General features: G+C 54.0%; 1 protein-coding gene across 1 annotated transcript in view; it reads left to right on the top strand.

Annotated features, from left to right (window-relative positions):
- Positions 1 to 1079: 1079 nt before the first annotated feature.
- Spsb1 (splA/ryanodine receptor domain and SOCS box containing 1) overlaps positions 1080 to 27059 on the top strand; it is a 61049-nt gene continuing 35069 nt past the window's right edge. The window contains exon 1 of the mRNA XM_051173862.1: positions 1080 to 1293. The gene's annotated coding sequence lies outside the window, so the exon portion shown is untranslated. The remainder of the gene's footprint in view (positions 1294 to 27059) is intronic.

Raw genomic sequence — 27059 nt, 5'->3', positions numbered from 1 at the left:
AGGGCCCCAGAGAGGCCACATTTTCTGCTCAGGTCCGCCTTGTCCATAGCAGGTGGAGGCATCTGTGTTTTCAAACAAAACTAGACTTCCCCAGTGTTGTTGGAGTCATCACAACAGCCTCTAGCCCTTCATGGTGGGGCTTTACACTGGCCACAGTGCTTATAGTGATTTCTCCAGCGTCCCCTCCCTCTCACAGGCGAAGAGTGCAGAGATCCCCCATCGCCCGAGACGGCACTTTTTATGTCAAGTACTAGAAGCTGGAGGGACACTCCCTGTCGCGCACACACCGTCCTAAGCTCAGGGTCATCTAGGTACCGTGAATGCCTATGTAACCAGCCCCTCGGGGCCCCCACGGGCGCCAAAACAGAGTGAGTATAGTCCAGTGGGATTACAAATGCACTCTTACACCATCCTTTGCACGCAGGCATTACAGAACCTTAAAACTTGGAGTTTCAAACGAATTAAGCAAGGGTTTGCTCCTCTGATTATTGCTGTAACCTCACCCTGCCAAACATGTCGACTTCCTCTCCCCCCATGAATGAACCGTAACTCCCCAATGCAGGGCCTGGCACCACCGCAGCTCTCCTCAGGGTTTCCGTTATTACAACCCCGGCTTCAAGCCCAGCCTTTCCCAAAAACTCCTCCGGAGGGATTGAAGCTGTTGCTGCAGACGCCAGGGCAGAGATGCCTGGCTGCAGCCTCCGCCACCCCAGGGAACCTCCACGAGAGGGGGGTGGCGAGGGCTGTAGAGCTCGCACGCCGGTAATCCCGCCCCGCCTCTGCACCCTGTGCGCTCTGAGCTCTCGGGCGCCTCGCAGCGCCGAGAGCTGGGAAACCCGAGACTAGGCCGGGAGAGTAGAGGGGCGTGGCGAGAAGGGGCGGGGCACGGTGGAAAAGTGGGGAGGGGAGGGGCACGGGAGGGGCTGGCAGAGAAGGGAGGGCGGGGATAAAGGGCGAGACCCGAGGTAGGGCGTGGTGGAAGGAACTCGACGAGGGGCGTGGCAGGGCAGTTGAAGGCGGGGTGGGGCGTGCAAGCCCCGCCCACGGCACGTCCCTCTTTCCCTCCACCGCCCCCCTCTCCAGAGCGGTCGGTTGGTTTTTCTTCTCAGCGCACGAGTCGCGCTCGAGCGGCCCGCGCGGTTGCTTGCTGCAGGAACCAGCTCCAGGCGCTGGCGCCGGGGCCGCGGGAAGGAAGCGACTTCGCTCTGCAGCCGCGGGCGCGGTCCGGGGCACCGCGAGCCTCCAGGCTGCGGCCTCTCTGCCCGGTAGGCGGCGCGGGCCACCGAAGACCCAGTGAGTGGGCGCGCGGTCGGCCTCTGGGACCCGGGCAGGGGGCGGCGTGGGGACCGCCGCGCTGCGGGAGCTTAGAGGGCGAGCGCGGGCCAGAGCGTGGGCGTAGGTGGGCACCCGGCGTGAAGTGCTGGCCCAGAAGCCCTGCTCGCTGTGGGTCCCTGGAGAGGGGCCGGGCGCCGCCCAGCGCGCTGCCGCCTGTGCTGCTGCGGGCGGCCCCTGGAAGCTCTGGGGTCCCACCTGCGGGGGCGGCACTGGGCGGGGGCCTCAGTGGAGCGGGGACTGTCGCGCCGTGGGATGAGCCTCGGCGGCTGCAGAACGGAGAGAGGCCTGGGGCGCGCGACAGTCTCGGGGCGCCTTAGGGTTCTGTTCTCGAGGCTGGCTCCCGCGGCCAAAGTAGAGTGGACCCCTCCGCACCGAGCACCGCGACCCTGCTGCGTTTAGTTAGTTTCGCTTTTCCCGCCAGTCCGGCCTCTTGTTTGCAGCGGTCACTACAGCCCCGGTCCCCCTCCGATCCAGCCCTGTACCGCCTCTCATTGGGAGACCGCCTGGTGACTCTGCGCGCGGCGCCAGCCACCCCGGAGCCACTGATGCTTCTCCCGGCAACCGAGGTTATGTCAGGAAATCGATGGAAACAGAAACAAGAGCAGTCAGAGTTGGCTGGTGGAGCAGCGGCATGGATTGCCCCGCGCCTGCTGTGTGTGTAAAGACTCTTAATTTCCAAGTTTACCAGTGTGCGATGGCAAAGGCTCTGAATGTTTGCCAAATGGTGCCTGTAAAGATGCTGGCTGGCCAGGAAGTTGTGTGTGCTTTTGAGTATGGGCGTGTGTCCCCGTGTGTTTATGTGTCTGTGCCCGTGTATCCTTGTGGATATGCGTTTTCTAAGTCTTCTTGCGTGTCTGTGAACATATTTCCGTGGCATGAGCATGTGTCTCTACATCTGTGTGTGTGTGTGCGCGCACGCCATCTGGGATAACCAGTGGGGCTGGCCATTGGCTCTGGAAGGAGTGTGACTCCCCTTGCCTGTTTGATCCTGGTTAAATGGGATATTGCTGGAGCGTTAGCTGGCGCCCTTCCAGGGAAGCCCCTGCCAGTGCTGGCTGAGCAGGGCTCCTGCTCCTCTCCCCTCCTCTCTCTTTTTCTCTGAAAGCAAACTGTACAGTGTGGTGGTGAGCTGGCAGACGCTGCTTCCTGCGTGAGTAATGTTTAATTAAATACTCTAGTTTGTAGCATCAGAAACTGCCCATGAACTGAGTTTTAACAGGTGTTTATGGTAACAGTGCCACCCCCACCACCACACCCCCCACTTCCCCCCACGAAGGCTTAGTGTCCTTGAAGTGTGTGTGTGTGTGTGTGTGTGTGTGTGTACATGCTGAGGTAGGATGGCCTGGAGAGAGTTGGCAGCTTTCTTCCTAATGGTTAGATGTGAGGAGAGGGGAACCGCCTTTCTAACTTCCATCTCTAGGCGGTAGAACTCACTATTAGTGGTACAGACAGAAGGAATCATGGAAATCAGGGAAACACTACATCACTTAGAGAATATCTAACTAGACCAGCCCTTTCCCAGTGGAAGCCCAGAGAGGTTGGGTGACTTACCCACAGTGCTGTGGCTCAAGCTCCAAGTCAGGTCCTGGCTGCTGTTGGTTAGTGTCCCTGACACTGAGGTCATAGGCCAGGCAGCTGCACAGTGATGAACTGGATTAGGTCATTTGAAGCATTTCTCCTCCTCCTCTTTCTGCGGGGAGCACTTCCAGTAGAAGACGGTTATCTGGGTAGGAGTTGCTGGATGCAGAAACTTTACAAATCTTTTTTTTATTTAAGCCTAGACCCCACTCAAATCAGCCAGACCAAACTCTGGGGAGAAGCCACAGCTGTCAGAGTCTTTGGAAGGAGTGGTCTTGCCTGGGGCCCTGGGTGAGGTCACTTAGGGGGTAAATGAGGCTGCCTGAGTGTGAGGTTGTGCCAGCAAGGGTAGGCACACCCTTCAGTGGGTCCCTCACGGCTGCTACATAAAACTGACCCCCTCCGAATCAGCACAGAAGTTGAATTCTCCTTGCTCCCAAGAGGTACTGCTGCTCATGGGGATGCTGGTGCTCCCTTCCTGAGCCTGGTGGATGCTGGTGCTCCCTTCCTGAGGCTGGTGGATGCTGGTGCTCCCTTCTTGAGCCTGGGTGGATACTGGTGCTCCCTTCTTGAGCCTGGTGGATGCTGGTGCTCCCTTCCTGAGGCTGGTGGATGCTGGTGCTCCCTTCCTGAGCCTGGTGGATGCTGGTGCTCCCTTCTTGAGCCTGGTGGATGCTGGTGCTCCCTTCTTGAGCCTGGTAGATGCTGGTGCTCCCTTCTTGAGCCTGGTGGATGCTGGTGCTCCCTTCCTGAGCCTGGGTGGATGCTGGTGCTCCCTTCCTAAGCCTGGGTGGATACTGGTGCTCCCTTCTTGAGCCTGGGTGGATACTGATGCTCCCTTCTTGAGCCTGGTGGATTCTGGTGCTCCCTTCTTGAACCTGCCTCCTCTTCCTGGGTGGATGAAGCTTACAGGCAGATGTATCTTCTTCGCTTTTAGCGAAGTGTTCCGAGTTTGGTCTAGGAATTTCACACCAGTCCCTTTCAGAAATAGGGTGTGACTGGTATGTGTGAATTGATTCATCTTGTTATCGGTGCACAGCGCGTGGCAGGTTTGCCTCAGTCTGTCTAGGCGTAAGCACACACTGACTACCAGGTCAGTGAGCAGTGTGAAAGGCTGTCTGTCATCTTTCAATGCTGTGCTCACCTTCCCCAAATGACGACCTCTCTCTCAAAGCGGTGCCTGTGCTTCAAGGGCTCTGATATGACCCAGCTTCCTACTCCTAGTGGGCAATGGCTTGACCTGACTGCACTTCCCAGGAGCCTTGGACTGTGGACTCTCCCTGCCCCCTCGCACCCTCCCTCCCTCTTTGCCCCGGTTGGCAGGTTACATAGTCAAGGTCTGTTTGCCACTGAATGGTGAAGTTGAAGCTCCAATTAGACTTCAGTCACCACCGCAGTGTGCCTTCCTGTCCCTTCAGCAAGTTCGTGCTAACGTTTAAATTTTGTTATTCTTGTGTGTGTCTGATGTGTGTGTGGAGGGATACACAAGTGCTGTAGAGGTCACAGGACAACTTTGTGGACTGGGGGTCAAGCACAGGCTGTCAGGTTTGTGTAGCTATGGTCTGCTGAAACATCTTGATGGTCCCTGTTAATGTTTTTTTAGTGACTTTTTTGTTGTTGTTGCAAAAAAAAAAAAAAAAATACAACCATGTGTCAGAAGAAAGGAGACTATAATGAATAAGCCACATACCTTCACCAGTTTCAAGGCTCAACACATACAAGTGCACATACATGAGTGCACACATACATGCATGTTGGAATATTCTGAAGCAGAAGTATGTTGTCAATTTACTAGTGGGGGGAATCGTGTTTAAGAGAGGCCCTGTGACTCCTTATGAGGGTAAGATTTGGGCCAGTGTGCCACCTGCACTTTAAAGGTGAGGCTGGCACTGTGCTCTGGAGGAAGAGGAGGGACAGCCAGTCAGGGCCTCAGCTTGGTGCCACTCCAGGGCCTCTGGACAGCGTCCTGCTTATTTAGCCTTGTAAAAGTTCTGTTCGTTGCCTAATATTAAAAAGAATGAGTCTGAGGATCATGAGGCAAACCGCATGGGCTTAGGCTCCCTCGGCCTCCCTGAAGAGTTGGGCAAGAGAAGCCGCCAAGGCACAGCCCAGCTCTGCCCACTGTGCAGGCCCTGGCCTTGTATAATGCTGGTAGTGGGGGGGAGGGGCGGTCATTGCAGGCCTGGGCGGCAGGGAACGAGAGAAAGATTTGTCAACAAATTCTGCACTAGACCTCAACCCAAGCTTATTCTTCAGCTTGCGGTGCTGGCCATGGCTGGAGGGGTCTGGGAACCTCTGCTTCCCCAGGGGACATCTGGGAAATGTCCTGGGAAGGGGAGCTCTGGGTAACCCAGGCTGAATGTGGAGGGGGTTGGGATGTGGCCTCCACCCTCCGAACAGGGCAGCTGAGTGGGACTTCAGCCCTGCCTGTGACAAGCTCTCCGCCCTGTCCCTCATTGTGAACCCAGCTTACCAGGTTAGCGATGTGTGGCTTCCCTGAAGCTGCTGGCTATGCTCTGGGGCCACCTTAATTGTTAAAGTTACACCTGTGTAAGTTACTTTTCTTGTTGCCATGGCAAAATACCTGACAAAAACAACTTAAAGAAAGAATAATTTTGTCACCTTGGGGAGGGTGTGGCCCTGAAGCCTGAGGTCGTGTGGCGTCCAGTCAGAAAATGTGGCGTGCACAGTCAGAAAACTGGGAGGGATGAGTGCTGGGGTTCCACTCACTCCTTTATCTCATTTATTCAGCCCTTGCCACTCACATTCAGGGTGGGTTTTCCCACCGCAGCTACACCTCTAGAAACACCGTCACAGACACCTATAGGAGTGTCTCCTAAGTGAGCCTAAATGCCATCAAGTTGATCAGGAAGACTAAATACCGTGTCTCCTGCTTGTCACCCCATCCCTAAGGACCAAAGACTTGCTCTTTGGGACACCTCACCTGTGTAAGGTGAGCTGCCTTCCAAAGCGCTACCCCACAAGCCTATGGGGGTAGACCTTATGAGGATGTGTCATCGTAGCAGGGGACACAAAGTTGGGTCTGCTGAATTTACTGAGGTTGAGTTTCTTCGTCCCGAGAGTTACGAAGGTTGCTAACGGCTTGGTTGGCTGGTTGAAACATGAAAAGTTGTTGGAACAGGAGATGCCAAATCTCCCTGGGTTTTAATGGAGGAAAGAGTTGGTGGATGGAAAGATTGGAATTCCAGAGGGGCAGATCTCCCTCTTAAAACCTCACCGGTCGGTGAGAGGGTTCCAGAAGGTGAACTTCCCACCAGTACTCTGGGAGACAGATTCAGGAGAAGAGGTTCACCATTCCTAAAGTGTTGCTTGCTCTTCTCAGACCTTACGTGGAGCCCTGAGAACTCTGAGATCGGGGGAGTAATTGGGTGGGGGAGAAGGAGGCTGAGTGGTGGCTCTCAACCTCCAAAGGTGGGGTGGGTGTAGTTAGTCATTACGGTAATGGGAGGCGCAGCAAAGCAGCAATCATGGCTGTCTGGCTCGTGCAGACCTGTGGGGCTGGGGAGTTAATCACCATGTTCCTAGAAGCCGGCTGCATTCCTGACCATACAAGCAAAAAGCCTCCCAGGTGAGTGAACTGATCTAACTCAAATCATAAAAACAGAAGTGTGGCTCCTCAACTAGTTCCCAACCTGGCCCAGTTTTTAGGCCCTGAACTCAGTGACAGGGAGGCCAGGTCTACCTGAGTATACCCAATATCACTCGCGGAAGTTTATACCGTTAATCTTTCGGCCAGGCCTCCCCGAAGGGCCTTAAGACCTCTAAGCAGGATAACTATGCACTGGGGGAAAGGCACAGAGAACCCTGGGACTGGTGGATGTTGCCTCTGAGCTGACTGGAGTCCAGGAGCCTGGAATTTTCACTGTGGTCCCATAGGGGCTGATGGAAGTCATGTGATCCGTGGATTTTCAGTTTAGATCCGACTCTGAGGGTGCAATGGGTCCCCGAACATATCCTGTGGTTAATTTTTTCCAATCCCAGAATGTAATTGGAACAGAAAGTATAGCAGCTGGCATAATCATCACGTTAATTATCTGACCTGTGGAGCAAGGCCTGTTACGGTGACCAAGCCCAATGGAATCCATACGAAATGTGTCCACCCAGGGAGATGATAAGTTGGAAGCGATGCCACATCTCTTAGAGGGATTTCAGAGATGAGCACCCCCGTCAAGGGGTGAGAGATGCCAAGGGTGATGGACGTCCCACCCAGATCCCCATTCAGCTCCACAAAGGACATGTAGCCTGCGCAAAACATCTGTGGCTCTCAGGAAGTACTAGTGCGTCATTAACCGGGCCAAGCGGTGACTCCAGCTGTAGCTGCCATTCCAGATGTGGCTTTCTCGTTTAAGCAAACGCACAGATCTGGTACCTGCAAATGCCTCTTTTCTCCAGACCTGTCTACAAGACTTTCCGGAAGTAGTTCACTTTCACTTGGCAAGCCAGCGTTCACGCATGCGTGGTGCTGCCTCCAGTGCTGTGGCACAGTTTCTTCCTCGGGGCGGTCTTGCTCACCTTGCCCTTCTACAATATGTCCCACGTGGCAGTGATGTTACCAGTGTTGCCATGGGTTGAATGAGCAAGAGGTGAAAACCACTCCGGATTACTGGCAAGTCATCTTCTTGACAGTGTTGGAAATAAGGGGCCCTTTGCATCAATGATGGTGGTATGAGTCCATGGTGTGAGGCGTGTCGGAACACCCCTTCTTAGGCAAAGGATAAGTTGTGCCTGGCCCTGCCTACAGCCAGGATAGAAGCACAATGCCAGCAGACCTATTTGGACTTTGGAGATCGGACATTCCTCAGTTGGGAGTGTTACTCCGGCCCATCTATTGAGGTGTTCTCCATGCTGCTGGCTCCGGATTAGCAGGAGAAGGCTGTGCAACAGATCCAGGCTCCCATGTATGATCCAGAAGCTCCATCCAATGAGCCTTGAGGTGTTGTGGTAGATAAGGATGCTATTTGGAGCCGTTGGCACCTCCACAAGTGAATCATAGCGCAAGTGGTTGGGATTTTGCAGCATGTCCCAGCTGCTGTCCTCAAATAACTACTACTCCCCCTTTGAGAGGCAGTCCATGGCATGATGCTGGGCCTTACTGGAAAGCAAACCTTTGACCACAGGCCTCAACTTTATCATTTGATCTGAGCCACCCATATGAACTGGTGTTATTGGACCTCCCTAAGCCACAAAGATGGATGTGTACATAGGAGCAATCCACAACAAAAGGTATTGATATGAACCTGAGCTGTATCTGCAGGCTCAGGTCAGTAGAGGACATGCAGCTAGACATGTGTCCCGAGTAAATGGTCACTAAAAGATGACCTCAGTACAGGGTGACTAGGGATGACTTGTTTTGAAGATAACTGCCAGCTTCTTTCTCCGCCTTCCTTCCTGCCTTCCTATTGCCCAGTGATGTCCTAAAGCAGCCACGGTGCCAGAGGAGTACACTGTGTGTGAGAAGCCAGGAGACGATGCTTGGAAATTATGTATGTAATGTGGGAGCATGGTTTGTTTCTGTCTATACATGAACATGTACACACACACACACACACACACACACACACACACACACACACAAGTCTGGTGAGGAGGCTGGAGCTGGAAGGTCAGGGGAGATTGCTGTCTAACTCTCATCTGCCAGTTGGAAGGTGAGCTGGCAGTGCCCCTGGGGTCCAGTGGGCAGGCTTGGGGAGCTCATTGGACATGGAATGTTAAAGGAGGGTGAAGAATGATGGGTGTTTCTGGAAAACCTAGCTAGTTCGGTCATGGTGGGTCAAGACCCTAGTGCTAGGTCTGGGGACTAGGTCCATGGAGATACTTTGAAACTGTCCTGGTGTACGTGGCCCGAGGGGACCTGTCCAGATGACAGACAGGAAGGCTTGGGTTAGAGAGAGGCCTGGACTAGCAGCTAGGAACTGGGGCCTTCATTGTGAGGGCGTTTCTTTGCCAGCAGATTGCATGGCATGAGGTGAGTTTGAGATACCACGGGAGAGCCATGTTGGGCATCTTCTTCCAGAACCGGGAAGACCTTTGGTGGCCTCTCGGGCCTGTCGCTTCTACCTGGTTCCCCATGTCTGGGGAGTCACCCCCGAACACCAGCAGACACTTGCTACCTGATGTGTGTTGAGGCCTCTAAGGCGAGTAGCAAAGTGTCTGAGAACCATCAGGAAAGCTTTTCAGTTTGTGGTTTTATGCTTCTGTTTCCCTTTCTAAAATGTCAAGAGAAAAAAATATAAAATCGACTATCTTACCATGTCTTTTCTTCAGTGATGGGGACAGAACCCAGAGCCGTGCATGCTGGGGAAGTTTTCTGCTGCTGAGCACACTTTCAGCCTTGTTGACCTGGAACTTGTGACCCTCCAGCCTCAGCTTCCGGGGTGCTGGGGTTATGGGTATGCACCACCATGATGGAAGTAGAACCCAAGTCTTTGTGCGCATCAGACCCTGTTCTGTTGCCAGCCGCCCGGGGAAGGTGGCTGCGAGGTATGCTTTTAAGGGAACCGTAGAGCCGTGAGCTCTGTGGGTAGACATAGCTTTCCACTGATGGCCACTTCAGCTGGGTGGCAGGTGGAGTGAAGTTGCTTGTGTTGCTGCTGGGGGAAAGGTCTGGGAGCCGTACAGGTGTGGCTCTGTCTTTTTGGCCATTAAGTGCCTCGACACCTTCCACCCTGGAAGAGAGGAATAACACTGGCCATGGCCCAACTTCCATTCCCGGGTCTCTGGACTGTGGTCAGCACTCTGGCCTCTGGCTCCTCACTTCCTTTACCATCCTATCTCCCCCTCCCCCCCAAGCCTGATCCAACACCCTTGTTACTACAACTGCTCAGCAGAGGTCACCAATGACCTGTCCCCATTGCCCACACGCTCAGGGGTATCCTTGCCCTTCCCCCTGCTTAGGAGCGCCTGGCCCCTCCTTGGGTCTCTCCTGCTGCTACCAGACCCTGTTTGCATCACTGCTGCCCGCGCGCACATGCGCGCGTACACACATACACACACACACACTCACACACACCACACCGCACCCACATACACACACACACCACACTGCACCCACATACACACACACACCACACCGCACCCACATACACACACACACCACACCGCACACCACACACCCCCACACACACCCACACACACACATATCACACACACACACCACACCGCACACCACACACCCCCCCACACACACACCACACCGCACCCCCCCCCCACACACACACACACACAGACCTTCCTGTTCTTTAACTGGCTTTTTGTTGCGGCAACAAATAGGTGAGAGAAGAAACAGCCCAGAAGAGGGCAGATGGGTGTTTGGCTGCTGGTTTCAGATTTCCTAGTCCGCAGTCACACAGCTCTGCGGCTTCTGGGCCTGTGTGAAGCTGCACATCTGCCTGCACCTCTGTGACCTTCTGGAGAAGGAGAAGGTGACAGAGTAGAGTAGTGAGTGCACCTCAGGGCAGTTGGGAAGCACAGGCCCGTGTGAGGTAGCTAGTGCGATTCTCTCCGTTCTTCCTGAGAGCATTCTTTCCATACTGGGGCCGCACTCAGGGTAGTGAGTGTCGGGAATCCTGTCTTAGGCCGCACTCAGGGTAGTGAGTGTCGGGAATCCTGTCTCAGGCCGCACTCAGGGTAGTGAGTGTCGGGAATCCTGTCTCAGGCCGCACTCAGGGTAGTGAGTGTCGGGAATCCTGTCTTCTCCAGGAACAGTCATGCTAGTAGTCAGAATCCTTGTCAAATGCCTTTGTCTGCCACTCTGAAACGGTCCTGTGAGGTAGATACCGCTGCCTGTTTATGGCTGAGAAGAATGAACCCCTGAGATGCTCTCTGAGCTGTAGACAGCTGTCAGGTACCTGGTGGAGCCCAGGATCATGGGGACCCCACACACATGTCATGTACCCATGAGGAGGGTTTGGCAAAACTGGCCCTCGTGGGGGAAGCCCGTGGGGGTGGCTGCGTTACTGTATGGCAGGGGTGGCATCCTGTGTCAGGCTCGGGTTGTTTGTGGGTTCAGGGTGTCCTGTACCTCTCTTCCACCATCTGACTGCCAGAGCTGTTTTTGGGATGTGTGGCTTGATGGGCTCCCACCCCCAACTTGCCTGTATGATGTTGCATATAAAATATATTAGCTGGGGGTCCTGGACGGTGTCTCTCAGAGGACCCAAATTCAGGTCCCCAGTCCTTCCAACTGGCCGCCTCCCAGAATCAGGCAGCTGCTGCGCCTTTGGCAGAGCTGCTGCTGCTGACCAAGGCACAGGTGTCTGGCTGTGTGGCATCTCTCTGTTGCCTCAAGCCTTCCGTCTTGTAGAGTCCACGATGATAGGCTGCTCCTGCACCTGCTGTGGGAGGCCACAGAGGAAGCCAGCCATCAGAGGAGAGGGGCTTGCCTCTTAGGGGATCCCAGGAAGCTTGCAGACCCAAACCTAAGCTCAGGGGTCAGAGAGCAGACCTATCATTTGTTCCGTGAAACCCTGCAGGGCCTTCTGAATGAGACCTGTAGACAGGCAGAAAGCCCACGGACATGGAACCATGTGGCTCGATCCCTCTGAAAATGAGGGATGAGGACGACCTTTGCGTGCTTTCCAGATCCCACGCTCTTCCCAGTTTGGTGATTTTAGGGCCCATGAGAAGGGTGTGTGTCTGAAGTGTGGAAGGTGCTTCCTAAAGGCATGCAGGAGTACTGAATTCGTGTTAATTACCTCTAAGCTGTATGTCTGTGTCAGGGTCCCTTTGAAAAGGCTTTCTGCAGGGGGTGATGTTGTCTCTGTCCTGTGTGCACCATCATGTTGATTCTGGGTTGATTGCTATGATCAGCCCCCACCCCCCTTGTGCCCCATTTGCCCAATAAGGTTCCTTAAAGCCAGCCTCCCTACTTTCAGGACTGTCTGGAAAGCTCAAGATAAAAGGTTTTCTGCCCCCCTCTGTATAAAAATTCCTTCATCATTCAGCCGCTGTCTGTCCTCTGAATGCCTGCTCTGTCCAGGCGGTCCTGGTGCCTGCACGGAGGGAGATGCCCAGACAGGGCTAACCCGGAGGTCTCGTCTGAGCTGCACCCGCATGACTGGGTCTCTTTCTTCCCTGTAATGGGTCTTGCCACAGCCGAGGTTTGCACTGTGCTCACATGTTCACTGTGGAGACTTGCAGACATGGATACCTCCAGTCCCCGCCCTAATGACCTAGCGTCAACGATTAAGGCTCACACACCCTTATCGCCTTCCTAGACAACCTGTCAGGCTCAGGAAGAGCATCCCTCTTCTAGGAAAGATCAGAAGGAAAGCTCAGAGGGGCTCTCGTGCCTTGGAGGCTTACGCGGAGCGTCCCCTGAACCTGCGTCTTGGACATTTCCTCCAATTTCTGCAGAGTCTCGGGCCATTTGAACTGGAGGGGTCTACTTACATTTGGATTTAGGGGAGGAGCAGTTTAGGGTTCTCTACAAGGTGTACTTTTTTTTTTTTTTTTTTGAATGGTAGTTTGCTCTGCTGGGTATAGATTTAGAGATCATTCCCTTAGAAGCTGGCTCTAAGAAGTCTCCTTCCCGTCTCTGATCCTGTCTTCCATCTAAAATGCTTCCAGAAAGCTGGCAGGGATCAATAGAAGCAGACGACACCTGGGCCAAGCAGCCAGAGCCCAGGCTGTTTCTGCAAGTTGTTGCGTGTCAGATGTGACATATAGCTTCACCTGATATGTTTGAGGGAGCGTGGGGTACTGTGTCTATTTCTTCCTGAGAAGTGGGCTGAGAGCAACTGGAGGGGTGTGACTTGCTCTGTGGTGCTGAGTTCCCCGCCCTTCTGCTGGGGCTGAAGCAGCTGTGCTTAGTTAGACCTGGTAGGAACTGGGGCTGGGTTTCTCTCTTTCCTAAGCCTATCACTGCATCGAGACTCACGACCCTTCAGGAGGACCAGATGTCCTGTTCCTGTAGCTGCCTCCCTCTTGTCTCTTCCTGAATATTTTATAAGGCAAGGCAGGGTGTCCCTGGCATACTACACATACTATCAGCACATGCCGCTATCTCATAGGGCCCAAGTTATATACAGTAGAAACTAGTACAAGGCTTGCTTTTTATGGTCTTAACTGTGGTACAATTTACATGGCACAGTTTGACTGCTGTAACTGTCCCTGTTGATTTTTAAGACACGGTACCCAAATAGTCACCCATTGCTAGTCTCTCTCCCTCTCTTTCTCTCTCTCTCTCTTCCACACTCTGTGTGTGTGTGTCTGTCTGTCTGTCTGTCTGTCTCTGTGTTTGTGCATCTGTGAGACAGGGTCTCTCTGTGGCCATGGCGGTCCTGAAACTCACTCTGTAGATCAGGCTGGTCTTGAACTCACAGAGATCTGCCTGCTTCTACCTCCCAGTTCTGGGATTGAAGGTGTGCACCTCTACACCTGGCTTCATTGATGCTCTTGAATTAAAATTTGCCTCACAACAGCAGCATCCTTGCAAGTGACGAGAGTTGGGTTGGAGAGAGTTCTCTCAGGTTCCATGGTTGCTGGTTGCAATCCAGGTAGCGGTCATGATTTCTGGAACAAGCTGCTCATGAACTAAATTTCATGTCACTTTAACAGTCTCACTTTGACTCATCATGTGGAAGTGTCACAGCTTTGGAAAGCACCTAGGGAAAGCTGTCCCTAGGATGTGACCCAGGATGGCATTAGGAGATTGTCCAAAGCTAGGCAGGCCCTGTGTGTGTCTGGGTGGTCCTGCATGTAAATCACTTATTTCCTTCCTGGGCTTAGGAATGAGCCCAGTTCTTCAGTGTAGACAGAGTGCCTGTATGTGGTTTCCTGCTAAATGCTTCCCACCGATCACAAGATTCACAGACAGCTAAAAAACAGGCCAAATGCACCACATTGAGATGAATTGCAAGCCTGGAATCCCAGTACTTGGGAAGCTGAGGCAGGAGACTTGTAAGTTCTAGGCCAGCATGGACTACATAGTGACCCTTTTGCAAAAAGAAAAGAAATCAAATAGGAATTCATGCTGATACAATGATGTAAATGAAAGCAGTCTGTATTTTGTATTTTTTTCATGTGTATGCATTTTCACTGTGCATGCATGTGTGTGTGTGTGTGTGTGTGTGTGTGTGTGTGTGTATGTTTGTAGGTGTGCACTTGGAATTCTGTTTGGTTGCAGAGGCCTAAGGTTGACGTTGGGAACCATCCTCCATCACTCTGTCACACTATTGCTAAGTCAGTTTCCTGGACAAGCCCAGACGGTGCCGATCTTGCAAGTCTTGCTAGCCAGCTCGTTCCAGGGATTCTCTTGTCATCACCTTCTGAGGCCACCATCACAGGTGGGCCACCGTTCCCATCTATCGTGAATGTGGTTTCTGGGGACACTCTCACTGACACACACTCACACACACACACACACACACACACACACACACACACACACCTCTGCCTACCATCGAGCTGGAAGCCAGTCAGGATGGGGTAGTGGGAGGCAGTCACTACAGAACCACAGTGTAAGCCCTGGGATGTGCTGAGCTGCACAGGGAGAGTTTCTGATGGAGGGAGGAAGGAATGGCATGTGGCTGGGCCCAGGAGGAGGAGGTAGGAGAGTGAGTAGCAGCGTGTCCAGCTCACCTGCTCCCTGTCTCCGGTGTCTGGCCCTCAGGAGACGTTGGTGATGATCACGTGACACACACCGGCATCTTCAGAGAGGCGAGGGAAAGATCCCCCAGACAGCCCCAGACACGTTTAGTGGTTCGGCCGGGCTGTCAGCAGATCTAGCCATGTCCAGCAAGTCTTACACATTCTCACAAACCTACCTAGAACAGCTGCTGGCTGGGAAAGCTAGAGGGCTCCCCACAGCTACCCTAGGCCTTCCTGGTGGGAAGATGATCCTGAGCTGGGAGCTGACACTGGTAGTTTTACTCTCCTGCTTATCTCCTGCATGGATAGAGGGTCATCAGCCAGAGGTGATACACACTTGGGTTCATAGCCAGAAGGTAGAGGGAGGTGGGGGAAGGGAGCAGGGCTCTCACACTTCCTTCTGCGCTTTGTCTAAGAATTCACAGTAAAACAAAACTGAGAAAATGGAGGCCTCGATGCTGGGCTTCCCTTGTAGAGCCACGGCTTTCTCTGAGAAAAACCAGCCTTGGGCGTTAAGCTTTAATTCCCTTCCCGAGGGACATCTCCTGTGGATATTTCTAGTGACGAGTGGCTGAGCCTGAGCTCCTAAATAAAATTAGGGTTTTAACTGGGTCATAAGCTCACATGTTCCCAGAGGCTGGGAAGGGAGGCGGTAGGGCATCAGGAAGACTGTGGCAAAGAAGTTCGTGTCCTGGCTAAGGAGTCAGTCGCTCCTGGGACAGTGCAGTCCGGTGGAGGAAACAAGACTGGGGAGCCCACCAGGGTCACAGGGCAGCTGGGATTAACTGTTTCTGCACCTGGTCCAGCCCCTAGCCCATTTGCCCAGGTGGCATTGTGGGTAAAACTGAGAACTGACTGAGGAAGTCTGCTGCAGCAGGAGACACGGGCTGGCACTGAGGGCCTGGGGGCGGGGTCCTACTCGCCAAGAGATGGCGTTTGTACACCTGTCTTTTGGGTACCCTACGCAGAGGCAGAGCGTCTCAAGGCGGTTTTTCCTCACAGCTCTGCAGAGCTAATGCACACCCCTGGCAGATGCCCATTATCTCTGGCTGCTGACAAGTGAACGGTGGCCTGCTGAGGCTGTGCCCACTGTGGTGGGTGGGCTCTGAATACAAGTCTGATTCCCCTGTGTGCATGCTAAGTAAGTACACTGTATCAGTCTGGTGCCAGGGACCTTGCCCTTGGGGCGTGGGCTGCGTTCTAACTATATGCACTGCCCGGCGTTATCACCTGCGTTTGAAGAACACTGGGTGTGGAGGTCGAGCCCCCCCTAGCTGTTCTCCTGTTGGGAACCTAGGGTACACAGGCTGCCCAGCCTCTGAGGGCCTGCACCTCTCTCAAGGACGCTGACTGATTCTCTTTGCAAAAGGCTGTTTCACATGCTTGCACTTCCAGTAACCGCGTGGGTGGATTTGTTTCACTAAAGGGGAAAATGAAGCAAAACAAAACATGGAGGGGCTTTCTTTCCCAAGAAGAGGGCTCGCTAATTAAGGGTTCAGCATGCATGGCTCAGGACATCCTGGTGCTTTTCTGCAGCCAGCAGGGCCTCTTGGCAGTCAGCTCCAGGGAGAAATTGCTTAGTCATTTGCAAGCAGATCCAGGTGCGGGAGGTCAGGGAGGTGGAGGGGCTGTAGGGGCACAAGAGCCCTGCCCTGCCTGGGAGACATAGCGACTGGGTGCCCCTTCCAGTTCAGCCCTGCCCCAGACTGCAGGAGGAGAGCTGGGTGAAGGAGGTGGCAGGTGAGACAGCAAACCAAACCCTTGGGGCTGGCGGCACTCCCAAGGGGTGTGGCCTGGCAAGAAGATGCTCCGAGTTGGTGCAGGCTGGCCTGCTACTACTGCTGTTGGGCTGGAGACAGGGGAATGCCTAGGCTGCTTAGATCCTGCTAGAGGATGCTCAAGGCAGTTCCAGGAGACGAGTGTGTGTGTGTGCACGCGCGTGCAAATGGATATTTCCATATAGCCTCATTCAGGGCATTACTACACCTATCTGGGGCCAGGCGCTATCAAAGCAGAGCCTCCTTTGGTGCGGGTCTTGGCAGGATCCCAGGAACCTCTGCTAAGTCCTGAACTAAAGGCAGAGCCCCTTTTAGTTGCTGTATGGAGAGGGAGGGAGCACAGGTCAGGGCAGAGACTGGTTGCTTGGGTGGCAGGCATGGAAGTTTTGGTGCCTTGCAGCCTGTGTGTGTTCCCCTGCCTGAGAAAGCAGACATGCCGTTAGGTGACTGCAGGGGATAGTTAGGCCCTGCTTCAGGGTGGCAGTCTCTTGTCTGGATGAGGCCGCAGGGGAAGCAGGGTTTAGTCTGGTGTGGAGGAGGTAGAAGCTGTTTTGAGCTTGGCTGGCAGTCAGGGAGATGACAGCAGTCTAGCGTTGGCACTTCCCGCCTCTGTGACCTGAGTGTGCTGGCCACTTCTCCCAGCCTCCAGTGTCCCTCTGCAAAGTGGGGGTGTCAGAGTGCCCCAGACTGAGATGATGCACGCAGGTGAGTTGCCTGGGGGCGTCCTTCCTGTAGTCAGGGTACCTGCCTATTGGAAATGAGGTAGCTTATCCTAAAGAGGGCGGATAACGCCCCGCCCCTCGAATGTAACACTAGGGAGAGTGCCCAAGGCAGAGGGACCCAGCAGGGATCAGATTGAATTTTAATGGCAGTCAGGACTTATTGGGGGGGGGTGTCTCTGATGCGGAGTCTTGGGGCTTTGAGGGCTGACAGAGGAAAAGAAGACGAGAGATGTATTCTGTGGGTGAGGGCAGTGTGTATGCCAAGTCTTCAGGAGCATACCTGGGACTTGGAGTCACAGTGGGCACCTGAGAAATGTCATCAATAAAGGCACTATGATGCCTGGATTTTCAGTTTCGATATTGGTGTGTGTGTGTTGTCTGTAGGTCTGTCTGTGTCTTTCCCTTCCCCCTCAGATCAATTGATTTTTCAGGTCTGAGCTAGCTTTTTATTCCTCTCCAACCTTCCATTTATCACACATGCATGTTAAGGGTGTCTGTGTGCCAGGCTTGACCATGTACCAGTCCCTCCCCAGCCATAGGAAGCAGAGTGGACAGTCGTGGGCTGTGACAAGCCAGGTGCAGACAGGAAGCAGCTGCGCTCATTCCCCCTTTCCGGGCAGGTTAGGGAAGCGCGGTGACTGTTCTGGGAAGCTGGGCTTGGACAGCGACTGTGTTTCCTGTGGCCAGTGAGGGCGGAGCCTCAGGGTCTGGGCTGAGGCAAGGGCTGGAGGTGGGCGTGGGCATGGAAGCCTACAGTGCCATGCCAGCTCCTCCTAAGGAGGTGGCTAGCAGTGACAGACTCACTCTGGCTGTGACCTCTTTGCTTTCTCCCTCAGCAGCAGCAGCGTAAGTCCTGCCTGGGAGGCAGCGTTTGTGGGCTCTCTAGGTTGCAGGCAAAGTGAGATGAGAGAGGCACCGTGTAGCTGCAGTCTGCCATACTCTCCTTTGCTGCAGGACCCCCCCCCCCCACCATCCCGTGTCCTGAAAACAGCATGGGCCCTGGCTCTGGCTTCCCACCTGGATCACACATTCCGGTGCTTCTTTTAGCCTTGCCTTGCACAGCTGTAGATATGGGCGTGGGGGTCCTTGTGCAGAACCTTCCACAGCTGTAGATACAGGTGTGGGGTCCTTGTGCAGAACCTTCCACAGCTGTAGATACAGGTGTGGGGTCCTTGTGCAGAACCTTCCACAGCTGTAGATACAGGTGTGGGGTCCTTTGGTCCAGGCAGAACCTTCCACAGCTGTAGATACAGGTGTGGGGTCCTTTGGTCCAGGCAGAACCTTCCACAGCTGTAGATACAGGTGTGGGGTCCTTGTGCAGAACCTTCCACAGCTGTAGATACAGGTGTGGGGTCCTTTGGTCCAGGCAGAACCTTCCACAGCTGTAGATACAGGTGTGGGGTCCTTGTGCAGAACCTTCCACAGCTGTAGATACAGGTGTGGGGTCCTTTGTGCAGAACCTTCCACAGCTGTAGATACAGGTGTGGGGTCCTTGTGCAGAACCTTCCACAGCTGTAGATACAGGTGTGGGGTCCTTTGGTCCAGGCAGAACCTTCCACAGCTGTAGATACAGGTGTGGGGTCCTTTGGTCCAGGCAGAACCTTCCACAGCTGTAGATACAGGTGTGGGGTCCTTGTGCAGAACCTTCCACAGCTGTAGATACAGGTGTGGGGTCCTTTGGTCCAGGCAGAACCTTCCACAGCTGTAGATACAGGTGTGGGGTCCTTGTGCAGAACCTTCCACAGCTGTAGATACAGGTGTGGGGTCCTTTGGTCCAGGCAGAACCTTCCACAGCTGTAGATACAGGTGTGGGGTCCTTTGGTCCAGGCAGAACCTTCCACAGCTGTAGATACAGGTGTGGGGTCCTTTGGTCCAGGCCGTGATTATGCTCTAGAACGGGTCCTAATGAGGAGTCAGGAGCTGCAGAGGCAGAAGTCTGGGGGCGGGCCTGTGTAAGTCCCCCAGGGTATTGATACCAGGCCTCATAGCCCTGTAACACCCAGCTCCCTCCAAGCCAACCCCACCGCTCTGAGATCCTCAAGTGTAGACATACTGCTTTCTTAGTGTAGACATACTGCTTTCTTCTGAAGTTGAGTTGATAAGAGGAGCTGGGGGCCCTATAATAAACGCTTGGGAGGCTAAGGATTGCTGTAGCCAGCCTGGGCTGTCTAGCAAGACCCAGTGTCCCAACATAAAAGGCAGGCAGGGAACTCTTTCAAGCCACAGGATCATGTAGCTCTGGCTCTCTTGGGACCAGGCGTGGAGATTGTGGAGATTCGATGTCCAGGTTGCTACAGTTTCTTTTTGCCTTCTTGACTTTTCATGACAGTCCTACAAATAGGTGTGGAGATCCGCTAGTGCTACATATTGTTCTTAGCAGCAGCAGGGTGTGCGCGTGCGTGTGCTGTGCGTGTGTGTGTGTGTGTGTGTGTGTGTGTGCGTGTGCTGTGCGTGTGTGTGTGTGTGCGCATGCGTGAGGGGAGCTCAGTGGAAGGAAGACTGGAGGACCATAGTTAGCCATCACTGTCTCCTGCGGCAGGACTGCCCTCTATGTTAGACACATCCACTGGTTCGGATGGCCAAACCAGAGGCTTAATCCTAGAGGGCTGCCTCTCAGTTTCCTTACACCTCTGCCTCTCCTCAGGTGCATACAGATGTGGGGTGGCCACAAGAGTCCCTTTGTACTCAGGCATGATCAGTTTGGCATGCCTTCTTTAGTCCTTACAACACAGATGAAGTAAGGAACCACCTCCTTCCATATCGGAGTAGTTTAGGCAGTGTCGCAGTAGAACCCTGGGGGGCGGGTGGGGGTGAAGCTGTGGAGACCACGCTAGGGCTGATCCTTTCCCTCAGTATCTGGCCTGAGGCCCTGAAGAAAGTGCTGGAGTCCATTCCAGGCACAGGCATGGCTCGTTCACTGTCAGGGTTCAGGTGCCCATCTTACGCACCTGAACGTGGTGCCACACATGTTAAAAGCCGAAGGAGTGGATGAGTGAACGAATGAGCTAGGCCATCTCTTCAGTGATGATGAGAAGCTAGCATCTTTGATCGAGCCAGGTCATATTTTATGGATGTTCATTGGCTGGCTCTCAGGGGTTCCATCCCTTTAGTTCTGAAGCTGCTGTGTCTACAAGAGTGGGTTACAGTGGGATTGAGTCCCTCGACCTAGTCAGATGGACAAGGTTGTCTTGGCTCTCTAGCCTGTGTATCGCCCCTGAAGGGTCAGGTCTGTCTCCTTCCTCCCCAAAGCGGGCCTCTGCCCACAGATCCCCACCTTCCTTATGAAGGTGGGCTGAGGGAGGGGCCCTGCTTGGCTCTCTCACACGAGCTGACTGCCTTCCTCATACAGGGCCACTGAAGGCGGGCTCTGTATTTCTTTCTGTTTACCTCACTGGTGGTTTTGAGACATTCATCCTGAGTTGAAGTGAGTGGAATGGAGTTACAGTGGGCTCTTACCCGACAAATTCAGTGTGACAGGAGGGACCAGGCTGGAAGACCCCCACCCTTCCTCTAAAACCTACCCCCATCCCTATGAACTGTCCAAATGTCTGAATTCCTGAGATCCCCACTCCTACTCTTTAGGCTACAGCAAGGGGAGTAACTTTGGCCATGGTTCTAGAGGAGGCAGAGAAATTACAGTTACTGGAAGTAATCTTACTTCCTTTTAGCCTTCTCTATCCCACTGGAAGAAAATTAAAAAAAAAATCAAAACAAAACAAAACTTCCCCAAAACACCAAGCCGCGGGCGGGGGTGGGGGATGGTTGTTAAACCTCCTTAGTTTAGTCTGCGGGGTTGGTTAGGAGGGGGTGGGATGGGGGCGGCTCAAACATTTGCATTCCTGGGGCTTAGCTGGCTCTTGGGGTGTAGAGTTTCTGGGTTAGTGGTCCACCAAGATGGAGTCAGAACTCCTTACAAAGAAAGCATGTGTGTGTTGGAATTTGAAATATCCTGCAAGGCATGGGTGGCCTTTTGGAGCACCAAGGGCATGGAAACAGGCTCTTGCTAGGGAGAGACATGCCACGACATAGTTGAGTCTTCAGACCTTTAGAGCACATTCACTGTTGGCACAGCTGAGAGGGGGTGAGAAGCTTCGGAGAAGTAAGGAGCAGTGGGAGGCAGGCATGGGGCCATTCCCATTTTATCACGTCAAGGGCCATTAGGGTTGAAGCCACCTGATTGTCACTCTAAGGTGCCACTGCCTTCAGGACCAGTCTGATGGCGGAGATGGTAAGATGCAGGCCCCTTGACTGAGTTAGTGTTGCGGGAGAAAATGAATATGTTAGACAAGTAGGTCATGGTCAGGGATGGGCAAGCCAAGATCATGGGAAAGGATTTTTATGGACAAGCAAGCTGGAGGACACAGACTTGGTCCTTCAGGCAGGACACAAGGGCTGGAAGACTCCAAATCTACTCAAGTCAAGAGGCACAGCTCCTCTGTAGGGAAGACAGAAACTGTCCTGGGCGTGGGGCTGCAGTGCCGGGTGTCTTCAGTGGCAGCTCATAGACTCAGTGGGGCTGGAGAGGATGACAATCCAGTAAGTGCCGCGTATGATACCCCCACCCCACCCGGCTTCATATCCTGTGAAGCAACAGCTCTGGTGTCTGCTTTATACATGGCAAAAGGTGTCTGTCTGTCCTCAGGAAATACACAGCTGGCTCATGTTGGACAGGCAGATGAAATGCCTGCTCCCTTGGGACTCCCATCCTGTAAGAGGCTCAGGGGGTCTTCATTAGCCTTGAACCCCTGGATCCAGCCCTGGAGATGGTGTCTTACTTCGGTCCTGTCCTGTAGCTTGTCTTTCATCAGCTCCTGGCACATGCCAGTCTCAGGGCTCAGGGGGTGCCAGCATTGTCTCATCGAATATTCAAGTCATTCACCTGCCCCCCTGTATGGAGTCTTCATCAGCTACTGGCAAGTGTGATCAGAAACTCCCACTGACAGCTGACCGAGACATCTATGCACAGGGCCCGAAGGCCTCTGCGAATATGTTCTCTTCAAAGTGGGCTGAGAGATGGCTTCCTCTCTGGACAGAATGTGAAGCAGGACGGGGGACGGGGCGGGGGGTGCTGTGTGCTAAGGAATTCTGAGACAGTTAGGGTCACCCGCTGGTTCCATGGGGCTCCATGGAGTATTTTGGAGGGCCAACAGAAGCCACATAGAGGTGCAGGCATTATAGAGGGATGGTGGCTTAGAACATTGCACCTGGCCTTGGCCACTCCGTTGGCTGGCAGGAGTCAGGGCCCCTTGGCCTGGATGGGAGCTCCGGATCAAGTCACCAGACACCTCAGCCTATCACCCTCACCACACCCTTCCTAAGGCTCTTCCCAGACACCTTTTGTTGTCTGGCTCTGACAGACGTCTGGACTCCCAGGGAGGTTCCTAATGGGGAACCTTAGAAATAGGTCACTCCCTTCCGTGTACCCAGCACTGACCCAGATGTGACCTGCCCCATGTGACAGTGTCTGTCTGAGTGTCACTCTTTGATGTTGGACGGCCAGGTGGCCATCTCTCCCCAGCTTTGGCCTTTGAAGACCTTGCCATCTCACCCGCAGCACTCTGCGGGCTCCTTTGGCCAGCCCCTCCTCCCCTGTGCCATATTGGAAAGGGGAAATCCAGCTTTGACCTCTTCCGCTCTCATGAGCTCTCATGAGCTGGCCGCTCCCAGTCTCTGGATGGAGCAGGCAAGTTCCTGCTGGGCCAAAGCCAAGGGCTGCTGGGGCTTGATATGGCCCCTCTCTGGCCCCTACCCCTTTGCCTCCCACAGAATCCTGGGGTTTTCCATGTCTTTCTGGCTTGCTTTCTCAGCCCCCCTCCCAGCCCCCAGGCCTTTTGGCTGGGACTTTAGGAGATCTGCCCATGGATGACAGAGGCCATTCTTGGAATCATAGACCTTCTTCCTTATCCTCTCGGGTCCCAACTCCTGAGGCCCAAAGAGAAAGTTGGGGTGGGGGTGGGGTTTCTCCTAGTGAGGAAAGCTGAGGTATGTACCCCATGGAGGGAATTACTTTATCTAAGCCACAGAATTCCTCCCCGGGGTATGTGGTGACTCCATCTTGGTGACAATATTCCTGGGTTTCTTAGGCCACTTCTCTTCCCTTCCAGTTCCTACCTTTGTTTGTTTGTTTGAGACAGGGTTTCTCTGTGTGTAGCCCTGGCTGTCCTGGAACTCGTTCTGTACAGTGATCCGCTTGCCTCTGCCTCGAGAGAGCTGGGATTAGAGACTGCCACCACTGCCTGGCTCCTATCTTTTTTGTGTTGCTATATTAGGACCTTTATTTATCCCTCCCCAGACAGTTTCAACTTGTGGAGTGTGCAGTGTGTGCGTGTGTGTGTGTGCGTGTGCGTGTGCGTGCGCGTGCGCGTGCGTGTGCGTGCGCGTGCGTGCGTGCGCGTGTGCGTGTGCGTGCGCGTGCGTGTGCGCGTGCGTGCGCGTGCGCGCGCGTGCGCGCGTGTGCGTGTGTGTGTGTGCGCGTGTGCGTGTGTGTGCGTGCGTGTGTGTGTGCGTGTGTGTGTGCGTGCGTGCATGTGTGTGTGCGCATGTGTGTGTGCGTGCGTGCATGTGTGTGTGTGTGTGCGTGCGTGCATGTGTGTGTGTGTGTGTGTGTGTTAGCTTGCATGTGGAGGTAAGAGGACAACTTGTGGGAGTTTGTTCTTACCTTTTGTGACACAGCCCTTAGCAGCTGAGTCCCACCCGCAGCCCAAGGGACCCTGATCTCCGATCGTCTCTCGCCTGTGTTTTTCTCAGTGGGTCTGGCACCTGTGATGCAGCTGGAGCCGCCCCTAAGTGAGCAGGTTGTTCTCGTCACCATGCAGACCGCAGTGAAGCAGGCCTGCACATGGGAGACTATTCGGCCATCCATGGCAACAGTGGATGTCATTCTGCCCGCTCTACTGTGTGCAGATTCTGCTACAGCTCCACTGCTCAGCACATAGTAGGTGCCCAGTACGCTTCGTAGGGAGTGTGGAGATGCCCAGTGCTGGCTGCGTAGGCCTTTCTATCCTCAAAGTCTTTACGGGCAGGTGTGGCAGCCTAGGGGGTCCTGGACTGTCCCCACTGAGGAGGCTGGGTGGGTGGGCATGGAGCAGGAGTCAAGACAAAAGCCTATTGTATCCTTGGAGAAAATCTAAAACCTGGCTTTCCCTGATGCTGCATCTGCCAGTGGCCAGCCTGTCTTCCCATAATGAGGACTTTGTGTGGGGCTCCTGGTGGGAGGCAGCTGCTGGCTGGTGTCTCCTGGTGCCCAGAGACTCAGAGGTGGGTGTGACAGACTTGAAGCCACGGTGTAGACACCATGACAATGCCTCTATGACCCTTAACTTCTCAGAGCTGACTGACACCAGGCTAGGCGGTCACGTTTGAGATGAGAAGTCTGTTTCCTGTGCTGGGGGCCTGTGTGGCCGAATCTGGTGCAGATGCAGTCTTTCTTAGAAGACGGGAACACTGGCCTCTCCAGCTGATGGATGGGAAGTGTAGGTGTGGATTGCCCAGAAGGCCCAGTGCTCAGTGGTCCATCTGAGCTGATACCCTGGCCAGCAGGGAGAGAGGGAAAGGCCAAAGCTGCTGCCTGCTTCCGAGGCGCAGCTAACTCTACCCACTAGACATGGGCTGCATCTCTAGAAACGAGGACCCTGGAAGATAAGCGGGTGGGGCTGGGCGGGGTGGGGGGGGAGTAGAGTAGGGTTTACAGCCAGCCAGCTGGGGACAAACAGAGGGGTGCATAGGCACCCCTTCAGTGTGGTGGCGTATCTGAGGGAGGCACTAGGCCCCGCTTCCCTAGAGAATTGTGCAGTATTTCTGTGGAGCAAATTGGTATAAGAAAGGAGCCTCACACTCATCCCACAGACATTTATTTATTTATTACCACACCAGCCACTATTCCAGGTCTTGAGATGTGGTGAGCAACAGGAAGCTCCTGCTCTCATGGTGAAGACTGGTCTCCAGCTGGTGTCTCCATGAGCATAACATTTCTGGAGAAGCGTGGAATGGGTTCCCGGGGCAGACACGCCAGGGCAGACCCATCTGCTGCCATAGCTGATGGCTGGCAGGCCTCAGTGGTATATTGATCTCAGAGCCAGGCCTAATGGGAGAGACGGGATAGCCCTCTGAATGAAGGGGAACCCTTGGGTGGTGCAGAGGCCCCGAGTTTGAGGCTCCCAGAAGACTGGCGAGCATGGCAGGGTGAGGGAAAGCGGGTGACCCGACCCAGATGGAAGGAAGACCAGGCTCTGTGGGATGCTCGTTCGCGCCCGAAGGCAGCCACGGGAGAGTGTGAGCAGTGGAGGGACAAAAGCGGGCTTAGAAGCCACACAGGGGAAGGAAGGGCCGTGACGATGGCCCCTGGAAGGAGCAGAGGTGGAGTAACTACCTGGTTCTTCCTAGACTGACTGGATTTCTGTCTCAGATTTGCACCCGATGTGACATCAAGTAAGGGCCACCAAGAGGTAGGTGCCCCATCCAGATGTTGTCTGACCTGTTCTATGTGCCTGGCACTAACTGAGAAGGTTTAGTGCCAGCAGTTAGCACACACCAGTGCTGGGCTGAGGCGGAGAGACAGGGGTTCCGTAGCTCAGCACACATGGGGTGCCAGGAAACAGGTAAGTGATAGAAAGCACACGAAAGCCCCGTGAGGGCACAGGAGGACTGTCACACAGAGGAAAGGCCATAGGAGCCTCCAAGGTCAAAGGCTCTGCAAAGTTCAGTTTGGGACCGTGGATGAGTTCTCACTCAGCATGCCAGTCCCCGGCACCAAAAATAAATAGTTTAAAATATTCATAAGCAAACAAAACCTAGGGAAATGTCTCAGTTGTTGAAGAGCTTGCCATGCAAGCACAAGGGCCCGAGTTTAACCCCCAGAACTCACAAAAGAGCACCACGCCTGGCGGCACGTGCCTGCTATCCCCGTGCTGGGGAGGCAGAGACAGGAGGATCCTGGATTTTGTAGCCAGCCAGACTAGCTCAGTCAGTGAGCTCCAGGCTCAAGAGGGAACCCTGCCTTTAAAAAGGTTGTGAATAAGGAAGATAGATGCTCAGGTTGACCTCCGGCCTTCACATGTGTACACACACACACACACTCCACATCACACACACACACACACACACACTCCACATCACACACACACACACACACACTCCACATCACACACACACACACACACACTCCACATCACACACACACACACACTCCACATCACACACACACACACACACACACACACACACACACACACTCTCCACATCACACCCAGAAGCTTAATCTTGCTTGTCAGCAGGAACTTTTTCAGGTCAGAAAATCAAACCTAAAAAGGAAAACAAATTGGTTTGGTGAACTGTAACCCTGATTAGAGAACACAAGAGGAAGAGTCGATGGGTCTAGGCGCTCTGAGCCCGGGTGTTTCAGCCCTGGCGTCAGCAACTGTGTCTCCTGTTCAAGTGTCTCATTTCGTTCCTTCTGACCCTGTTCTCAGAAGGTCGTTCAGGCAAAAGTCCCAGGATTGTTTTGACTGGTCCCGTATCTTCACTGACCCAGGGCCGCGCAAAGCTCCGGACACAGCAGTCTGAGGTCGTGTCCCATCTCCCAGGGCCCAGCAGTTGTCCAAGTCCTCCTTTGTGAAAAGGGACAGGGAATGTCCTTAGTCCTGGAGGGAAATTAGCACTGGGTCCTCGTTAGTCCTGTGTCCTCTTTAGGAGCAAAGATGTCTGTGTGTTTTGCCACTCCAAAAGCTGTCCTACATCTCACTGCAGAACACTTTGTTTGTCAGGGTTAAAGGCCATCGTAGCCAAGAGTGGTGGCAGGGACAGAGTATCTCAGGTCCACCTGGGAAGATGAGTCAGGGAACTGATGCTGTCTTATACTGACGATGTCCCAGCTGTCCTCAAGAACATGACAGGGCCAGCTGCTGACATCAGGTGGGAGAGTTCCCAGGCCGGAACACCATCCCTGCTTTTCTCTGCCATTGACTGGTTGGGTCTCTGGTGCTCATGGGAAGACTTCTCAGGTGGGGAGAGTTCCCCAGTGTCAGAGTCTACTCCAAGC

This window comes from Phodopus roborovskii, unplaced genomic scaffold (genome assembly GCF_943737965.1).
Source record: "Phodopus roborovskii unplaced genomic scaffold, PHOROB, whole genome shotgun sequence".
NCBI classification, from domain to species: domain Eukaryota; kingdom Metazoa; phylum Chordata; class Mammalia; order Rodentia; family Cricetidae; genus Phodopus; species Phodopus roborovskii.
This window is presented reverse-complemented; position numbering and strand designations above follow the sequence as displayed.